A 9,525-nucleotide genomic window follows, 5' to 3' on the forward strand; every position below is an offset into this window, starting at 1 on the left:
TGCCGGTAAGCTTTGTACAAAGTCAGTCTTTTGCAAAAAAAAAAAAAAGGTGTGCTTTTTAAACCCAGGTGTATGAGGATGAATAGGTTCACCTGAAACTTGATCCTAATAAACATTCCATCACCGCCATGCATGCAATTGACACCAGGACTTGAAATAGGCTGTAACAGTGTTTCCCTAGTCAATTTAATTAAAGCTGTCCAAAATCGGCTAAGCCATAAAATGTCAGTCCTTGCCTACTATAAGAATTATACAATTACATTATCACTGAAGCAAGAACAAGGTAAGGAAACAATGTATAGTACATCCTAGAAAGAAAAAGCTGCATAATACATCTCCGAATTACACGCTTAATCCAATCAGGAAGTGGGAATAATGGAATTAAACACAAATAGAGATAAAATTCCACAACTGTATGATTGAGATATCTGTTTTCATGCAGGCTCAGGACCACAGTATATAGTTAGTAATTATTGTGGTTTGATACGATTGTCAATTATAGCAAAAATTTACTGAGGGCAAAATTAAGCTGTCAGATGAAAAAAAAATTATATAACTATGTTAAAACACATACCAGGGTATTTACAGATTACCGGTACAGACCAGGGGTTAAATTATCTTGCCCACTTGAAAAAATTCTGATACTGTGGAAAATACACTGAAAAGTAAGAAATGAGTTAAGTAGAAATGAGCGTTCCATTATTTATGGCAGTCATTACACGAAACACATAGGGACAGAGGGTGATTGTGTGACAATACAGGAGAATTCCAGATAAATAATGGCCTATTGATCCCGGCCACTCAGCAGTCCTGCTGTTCCTTTGTTATTCCTTACACACAGAAATGGACCCAGTGGGATTAAACACTTTTCCCCACTTCACAATACACAACCACATGGAATCTTTAACCCATCGGAATTTTTCTTTTCTGCAGATTCCTTTTCTTCATTTTATTTAAACTTGTAAAAGGAAGAAAGAAAAAAATCCCAATTTTATTGAAATTTAATTTTGGCAGAAGACAGGGGATGGACGGTCATTTATGTATTGACAGTGACTGCCTGGTGTGTTATCAAGAGAAATAAACTGTCAATTCCCCTTCATAAAATTGACCAAGTCCAATCCAGGATCAATTATTTATCGGGAGAATCACAAGTGGTGTCAATCAATAATCGCCTATCATTGATATAGAACAGCAGGAGGCAATTGCGCTAGCTCAATTTTTCTTTTTTTCTGTTACAGCTAGGGATTATAATAAATCAGAAATATCCATCATTCAAAGGCTTTCATGAATTAATAATGGTGGAAGAGTTTATCTCTTTTCGGGATATCCCCGGGACATAAATAACAAAGCCATCATCATCCGTCAGCAACACAAAAAACTTTCCCTGTTAATTAATATATATCCTTCCAAGGTACACAGATGTAGGAAATCCAGGATTATATATTTTAAACTATAAATTCCTAGCTCTCAAAATTGAACATCTTTTTTAAATTTAGTAAAGAAGTGAATTTCAGTTTTTTTAAATGTTGCAATAATTGAGGAACACTATCTGTAAATTAAATAGGGGTGGTCAATTTAATTCATTTTAAAAACATAATATGAAGAATTGAAGACTTTAATACAAAATGTATATGTTTTAAACTAATTAAAGAATAAAATTTCATGTTTACTCTAAATTTATAGAATTTGAATATTTATAATTGACAACCAGGTTTTTGCATTAAAAAAAAATTCTGTTGTTTCACTTCAATTCTAGAAACAATTATAATCAGAAATCTTATCTTCTGAAAATTATTCTTTCTGTCTATAAAAGATTGAAGATATTTATTGTGCAGAGAATCATTTTAAAAGAATTACATGTATGAACACAGTATTGTGATATTTTGTTCCCTCATGAAACACAAGTGATGTATGATTATTCCATTTATTTAAAATGTCATTCATATCTATACATGAAATATCAATTGTTTTTCCTAACTATATGCACCAACATGCAGTACCAGCAATTCAAAGTGAATATCAAGGTCAGCTGGAGAACTCCTATGGATAATTTAATCTATTAGACACCTACCAGGATATAATGAATTTCATTACACAAGTAGGATACAAGTTGCATATGTGTTTTTTCTTGACCTTTTCACCTCCCTTTTTCTTTTGCCCCCCCCCCCATATTTCATTTAATAAATAAAGCTTTCACTGTAACATATATAAACTGATGTAGATTTAGAAATTGAAAAAAAAAATCATTAAAAAAAAACCCAATTAATTACTTGTAAGTCACAAAAAAAGATATGAAAGTAATAAATGCAGAATGTAGCAATCTTGTGAAAAAAAAAATGTACCTTGGTAAATGAATATCAAATTCATTTATGGGTAAATATGATGGTCAACTTTAAAATATAGTTTTAATTTAAAGATTTAATTTAAAAAAGAAAATTTAGGAGAAGACTGCACATTTTTTTAATTCAAAATTTTGAATGATGCTGAAGCGAATGCATGCATATTGAAATATCAAAAAATAATATAATTTCATATTTGTGAGAAAAACAATCATATTAATATTCATCAGATTGATATTTGATTTGAAATGATATCTCAAGAAATTAATCGAAAAAATATATTGTTTATGTTTTGCTTCTGGGAAATGTAACTAAATAACTTAATTCTTTTCTACAGTATAATTACCATCAATGCCACAATATAATCAGAGACGATTAATGTATTCCATAGTATGATGCCATCTATTTTATTATAACTAAGCACACAAACTGCTTTTTCCCTTGGGGTTCCCCCCTTTTTGTGAGTCACTGGAGATCATTTGGGTCTCCATCAGTTTAATGGAGTTTTCACACTACAGCTGTCTGTGCACACAATGCTACAATCTATTTTTCCAGGAATGTGAATGCAAAGATCTGCAGGCAGCAGTGACAGTTTGGCCTTTTGTGCACACAGATATAAAGAACATACTCCAGTTTTGTTTCCCCCCAAGCAGCATCTCGTAAATATCCAAAATGATAACTTATCATTCCTTGCTCATTACCAATAGAAAGCAAGTTTCCTGTACACTAGCTTACATACTGCACTGGAAACAAACAAAAAATGCTTGCATGTGGAGGGGGAAAAAACCCTGAACTGACACCATCATCGTAATGTATTTTAGCAAATCTTAATCCTCCCCCCCCCTCCTCCATTAATACCAATGTAAGAGAGAGAGAGAGAGAGAGAGAGAGAGAGAGAGAGAGAGAGAGAGAGAGAGAGAGAGAGAGAGAGAGAGAGAGAGAGAGAGAAAGAGAGAGAGAGAGTTTCCAAGGATGCAACTTTTTTTTTGGACGAGCTGAAAAAATTCCCCTTACCTTGAATCTATTTTATCCGACCCTCGACCCTTACTCCATCTTGCTAGCTGGCTTCAATTTTGCTCTCATAATCTAACAATAAACATCGTTTATCTTCATTATCAGTAATTAAGCAATTGAATGGCCTCAGATGTGCCAGACATTAGCCCCATCTACTCTCCTTCTCTCTACCCCCCTATCGCCTTCATTTGATAATATACATATCAGGTGAAACTGGCACCAAATTGAGGATTAGACTTCTCAGGTTTCTTGTTTAATTGCTTAAAAAAAGCTGCAAGAAAATGCCAAAATGCTGATTTAGGAGATATAAAACTGTAAATTGTAACCGTAGAAAAGATAAATTGCACCACCATTTTCAAGAGCATGACAGCATTTGAGGTCTCCTGGAAAGTTTATGTATCTATCCTGCAATTATATATGGTTTTTTTTTATGGTGTTTGTTAAATTTGATGTTGATAAAAAGATATCAAGATCTAAAATTCTATGTAACTCTACCTTAAAAAATAAAAATAAATCAATTAAGTCTTTTGGCATGTTTGGCAATCATTACCACTGTAAAAATTTTTTTTCACTTGGTATCTGCTTATATTAATTAATGATACCATTCTAAATCATGTTCAGGTTTCTTCCTTGGTATTTGGAATTTAAAAAATAATTATTCTCATTGCTTTTTATGTGTGCCTATTTGGTATAGTCCCTCCTCCCCCTCCCCTCAATTATTAATGTTGCTTATCATTAATTTAGAATTTTAAATATTGAACTAAATTAAATTTAAATGGAAAAAGGAAAACAATTTATTAAAAAAATATTTTAATTGCCCAATACATCACAATTTCAGGTATTTGAACTTCAGGGTAACTCATGTTCATTTTCTATGGGCCTGGGAGTAAAAAGGCAGATATAGCTAGGTCATTTTTTTTAAGGGAAATAAAGACCCTATAAGAGGGTCACCCCCCCCCCCCCCCCACACACACACACAGCCATCCTTCTAATGTATCATGCATTAATTTATTATACATTTTTTTTTCAAAGTAAATGTTTTTGCAAAAGTTTGTCCATTATAGAATAGAAAAAAAAATATTTTGGAGAAAAGTTCTATCAAGTAACTTAATCTAAATAAACTATATAATTAAAACTTCCAACAAAATGACTTGTAATCAAAGACATATGTTATATATGTCTCTGCTTGTAATAAATTCAATGCATCGGGACTAGAATTTATATACACCAAAACTTCATGATAAATGTGTAACCATTCTAAAGGGACCCTGATGAATTCATGTACTTTTAAAAAAATCAGCACCGGGGAATAAAAAACCTTTAGATTAGATTACCCCGATTTTTTCAAATTTATTAATGCCTCTCGTAAGTATTTCACGGCGGACGTAAAAATAAACGCTATCTTTTATCGAGACATTTTCATCCTTTGCTTTGAATTAACACAAGGCCCGTAAATCCCCCCAGACACCCTGGTATTAGCGAGGAGACAGAAGAGACCCCACTCTTGTAAAACAAACATGCATATCGGCGAATATTCCGCTGATAAACCGACGGATTTCACAAAAGCCTGGCGAGAAATACACGTTTGCTTAATTTTCTTCCTTTCAAAATTTATCACCCCCGTGTTATGTACAATGACTACTTATCTACAAAACGTCTTATGTGCAATGTAAAAATGTGTCAAGTTGTTAAAAGTTCTACTCTGTGTGTATGTACATGTATATGCATACATATATTATATCAAAAGGATGAGGGATGTCAGAAAGTATAGCTACCTATCTCACAGAAGTTTACCAAATGCAAATAAAAAATCCATGAAAAAAAAAACGGATGAAAAAACATCCATGCATGTCAGATTTACCTATCCTGTAGATACACAGTACATGCCAAACTTACCTAGAGTCTGGCGCATGGACACCGATGTGTGTTAGTCCGATCTTTCCTGACCCCCGTCGCCGAAGGTGTTAAAATTCACACATCTTTCACTCCTTTCATGATTGGACACATGTTCTGGGGCACCAAAGGGGAATTCAAGACTCGATCAAAAAACTGATCTCCCCCACAAAAATACAGAATTGCTTTTCCCCCCTCAGTTTATTGTCAGAAAACTTCCTCTTAGTGTGAAAGCTTATGTTATTTTGATATAAATCACCAACATACGTTAAATTATTTATGTAAGATAATGGTATATTCACTTCTACCTCTCAAGATAGCTATAGTGGTGTTTTTTTTATCTGCTCAGAGATTTAATCGCTGCTGTTGTTGAGAACTATTTTTCCTCCCGTAGGAAATGGTTTGGCGAGAGGGAGAAAGGTTTTTAATGAGAAAAGAGCAAGAGATCCCAGAGGCAAGAACAATTTGCAGATATATATATTTTCTTCCCCTGTTACGGTACACATGACCGTGGGAGTCGGTAAATGTCTACAATATTATATCTTATCTACGAACGAAAATATATATTTTATTTACATGTAGCAGTAAACTCTTACACGTCCCTGCCACCAAGTCTTTGAAACGTTCTAAGAGAAGAAGCTAGTGGAAAGAAGATTTATTTATCAATATAAGTCAATATAAGATTATTGTACATAACGTACAATCTATATTACGTACAGCACAATACCTTTTTTCTCATTTTGGTCGCGTCAACTCTGGTTAAAACATCAGTTTTCTAATACACACAGTTAAGAAAGACAAAAATTCTTAGAACATTTATCAATTGATTTCAATTTGACAATCTATCAAAAAGCAAGATCAAATTTAGCTTTAAAAAATTATGTACAAAATCATGACACCTTTTTTTTATATTTCTCTCATTTTTCATAAAATATCAAAAAGAAATTCATATAAAACAACCATTTATTAGAATAAATGCGTATTATCTAAAGCACGTACATGTCATCCTTCTCATTCTCTTTGAATTTCTTAAAGATCTTATTTATAATTATATATTTCTTTGCTTCCTATTGAATGTCCCATTTTCATACTATATATATATATATATTTTTTTATATAAAACGAAGACGTCATAATGTAAAGTTTTAAATTGACATGATAACAATTTTTTGCTTCGATACATGTGTACATGTGTATAATGACTATCAAATTGAAAGAAAAATACACTTTTTATAAGTTTTCATTCTGAACTGATGATAAATGTAGATTGAAAGCACACAAAGTTAACAAGGCTGTCATTTGTTTGGGAAATCATAGTAATAAATACACTTTGAAAACCACGTCTCTGGCTATAAATTTCGTTCAGCAGTGGCGTCGAAAGCATATTGAAAGGGGGGGGGGGGGCTAAACTAATCCTCAGAAATCTTGACAAGCAAAAAATAAATAAATACCTAATTCCCCAATTCATGAAATTCCTAATCCGTGGGGGAGGGGGAGGGCCTAGTAGTATACATGACTCCAACTTCTCATCATTTCCATCTTTTCAAGGTATATTTAGGAACAATTACCTTTGCTGCAAAAAAGTGATGGGAGATGAACCCTCTATGATGCTATGTGCATAATGGTTAGGTCTAACTTTGCAAAAAAAAAAAAAAGTGGGGGGGGGGGGGGCTAAACCCCCCTAGCCCCACCCCCCCCCCCCGGTTCCGACGCCTATGTTCAGTTATAAAAAAAATTATTATGTGTAAATTATTCCAAAGTTTAGAGTTATATAAACATTTATAGATGCATCTTTAAAATTATTTTAAATACATTATGTAGAAATGAGAGAAAGTTGCTCAACAACTGACGACATTCTAGAGTCCATTTGTACATGTAGAAACGAACCATTTCGGGGTCAATAATGAATCCACTGGTGACAACGAAATACTCAGTAAATATTACTGACGACTTGTTCTGAAATCTTTAGGGATGTTGTTATGATTGTGTTATAAAGATGCTTGTTCTAGGACCCCCTTCTTCCTCATTCCAAAACTAGATAACACAAAGAAAGACAACTCCGAAATTCTGACAGTACGGGCAAATAAGATCGAAGACGGGCTGATATCTCGCATGCATGTTTTATTGAAATGGTTACAATTTTACCTCTTTATCCAGGCACGTAACATCAAAAGGGAGGGGGCTGACCCCCGCTTTCTTTCTATACAAATTAATTTGGAGAGAATTGGTCCTGAAAATTACAGCACTAAGTCACAGTTTTAAGCCAACAATTTCACATACGAAGCTACACACCTGTTCGGATGTAAATATAAGAGACCGTTTTTTTTATTTCTGCCACGGGTGCTTGAGGACAGGATCGACCCCCCTCCACCCCCTATCCCCCCAACAGATTATAGACCCCCGGGACTTTTTATTATTATTTTTTTATTAAGGATGACGTTTACTCAGAATGAAAAAAAATTCCACTGATGATAATGAAAAACCAACTATTATGGGTTATAGACCTTACGTGGTAGTGTTATTCTTCACTTTCAAAAAAGTAGGTCAATGACCTACTTTTTGAGTTAATGGCCATTAATAATTTTTTGAAAATTTAAGAAAAATTCATAAAAATTTTACACTATGATTGAGATTTTCTTAATTGTGAAAATAATACAAATTGCTTAACTCTTTAACAAATGAAATACAGTTTATGAATGGCAGTGACATTAGATAGATACAAAGCATTAAGTTTTCATTCACAATTTTTATAGATATTCTAGTCCGAATTTCCTCTATCAGTTTTCAATTTAGTACCCATTTTTGATTCAATATAACAAAAAACTGAATGATGATAATGCTAAAACATTAATAGTATTAAACTAAGTATAATGACCTTTCTCTGCTGGCATAAAATTTATATGAGGTCAATGATCAACATTTTGAGATATGGTGTCTTTTATCATTTTTCAGCATTTTTCAACATTTTTGTAGTGTGTGCCATGCGATTATCTAAACGAAAAAGCAAGATAAAACGAACAGAAAATATGCAAAATTATGTTGATTAACAAATAAAATCTTAACTTTAAATATTATAGTACTACCAAAAATATTTCAGTTGAAAACAAAATCTGAAAATGTTAGTTCGAATTTCCTCTGTTTCGCTAAAAGTCAAACTTTGTCATAGCCTAATCCCATAACTTAGTAAAATTATCGATTGTTATGTCAATAATAATTCATTTCATAAATACTTTTTGTATTTAAAACAAATTTTACTCATGAAATCGAACTTTTTAACAATCCGGATTTGAGAACTCAAACTCTGAGTAAACAACGTCCTTAAATTATCCTTTTATGACTTATTTTTAATCTAATTTATACATTCATTGCCCCAAATTACCTAAAACAAATATTTTTAAAAAATCAGATCCTCTACATGTATAATACAAGAAGGTTGCTAACTTCGTCCATCTAGAACCTACGGAAGTAAGGGTTTATCGCAAGGAAGATAACTCGTAACATAATTATTTTATTTCTCTTTTATGTCTTCCATTGTAATACACCCAGTATGAGTGCCTTCTTTTAGATTTTTCAGTTCCCAAGACGATAAAAAAGTTTTCGCGTCTTGATTAGAATTCATTCTTCTTATGAATTGTACTTTTTTCGAGTTTGCCATGAAATTTTATAAATCTCTCGGAGTTGTCTTCCTTGCGATAAAACCTCAATTCCGTTGGTTCTAGATGGATCGGTTCAAAACTTGCAACTTGTAGGTGAAAATTGTCCTAATTACCTAATAAATGTATTTACACGGGCATGACATGCAATTATTCAGTGAAGGGAATTATCGGGCTACGACATGAGGTCACCGTCTTTACTGGTAGATGTAGTTTGATAGTACATTTCAACAAATATTCATCGGCAGTGTCTCTCGGCTGGCAGACGAAGTTTGCAACCTTCTTGTATTATATGTACAGAGGGTCTGATTTTTTTTCAAAAATGTTTGTTTTATGTTATTTTGGGCAATGGATGAATAAATTAGATTAGAAATATGTCATAAAAGGATAATTTAATAAAAAAGCAAAATAAAGTCCCGGGGGTTTATATATTGGGGTGGGGGTGGAGGGGGGGGGGGTCTATCCTGTCCTCAAGCACCTGTGTTTCTGACTTCACTCAAATACTATTGTATAATTTCATACTGTAAATCATGACAAGGAAATAGTAAACGTGAATTCTAAGAATTCCTTTTTGCTCTACAAAATTCTAGAGTCCGGGGGCTGAGTCCGTTTTTGAAGGCTAGATG

Source organism: Magallana gigas, chromosome 5 (assembly GCF_963853765.1).
Source record: "Magallana gigas chromosome 5, xbMagGiga1.1, whole genome shotgun sequence".
Classification (NCBI taxonomy): Eukaryota; Metazoa; Mollusca; class Bivalvia; order Ostreida; family Ostreidae; genus Magallana; species Magallana gigas.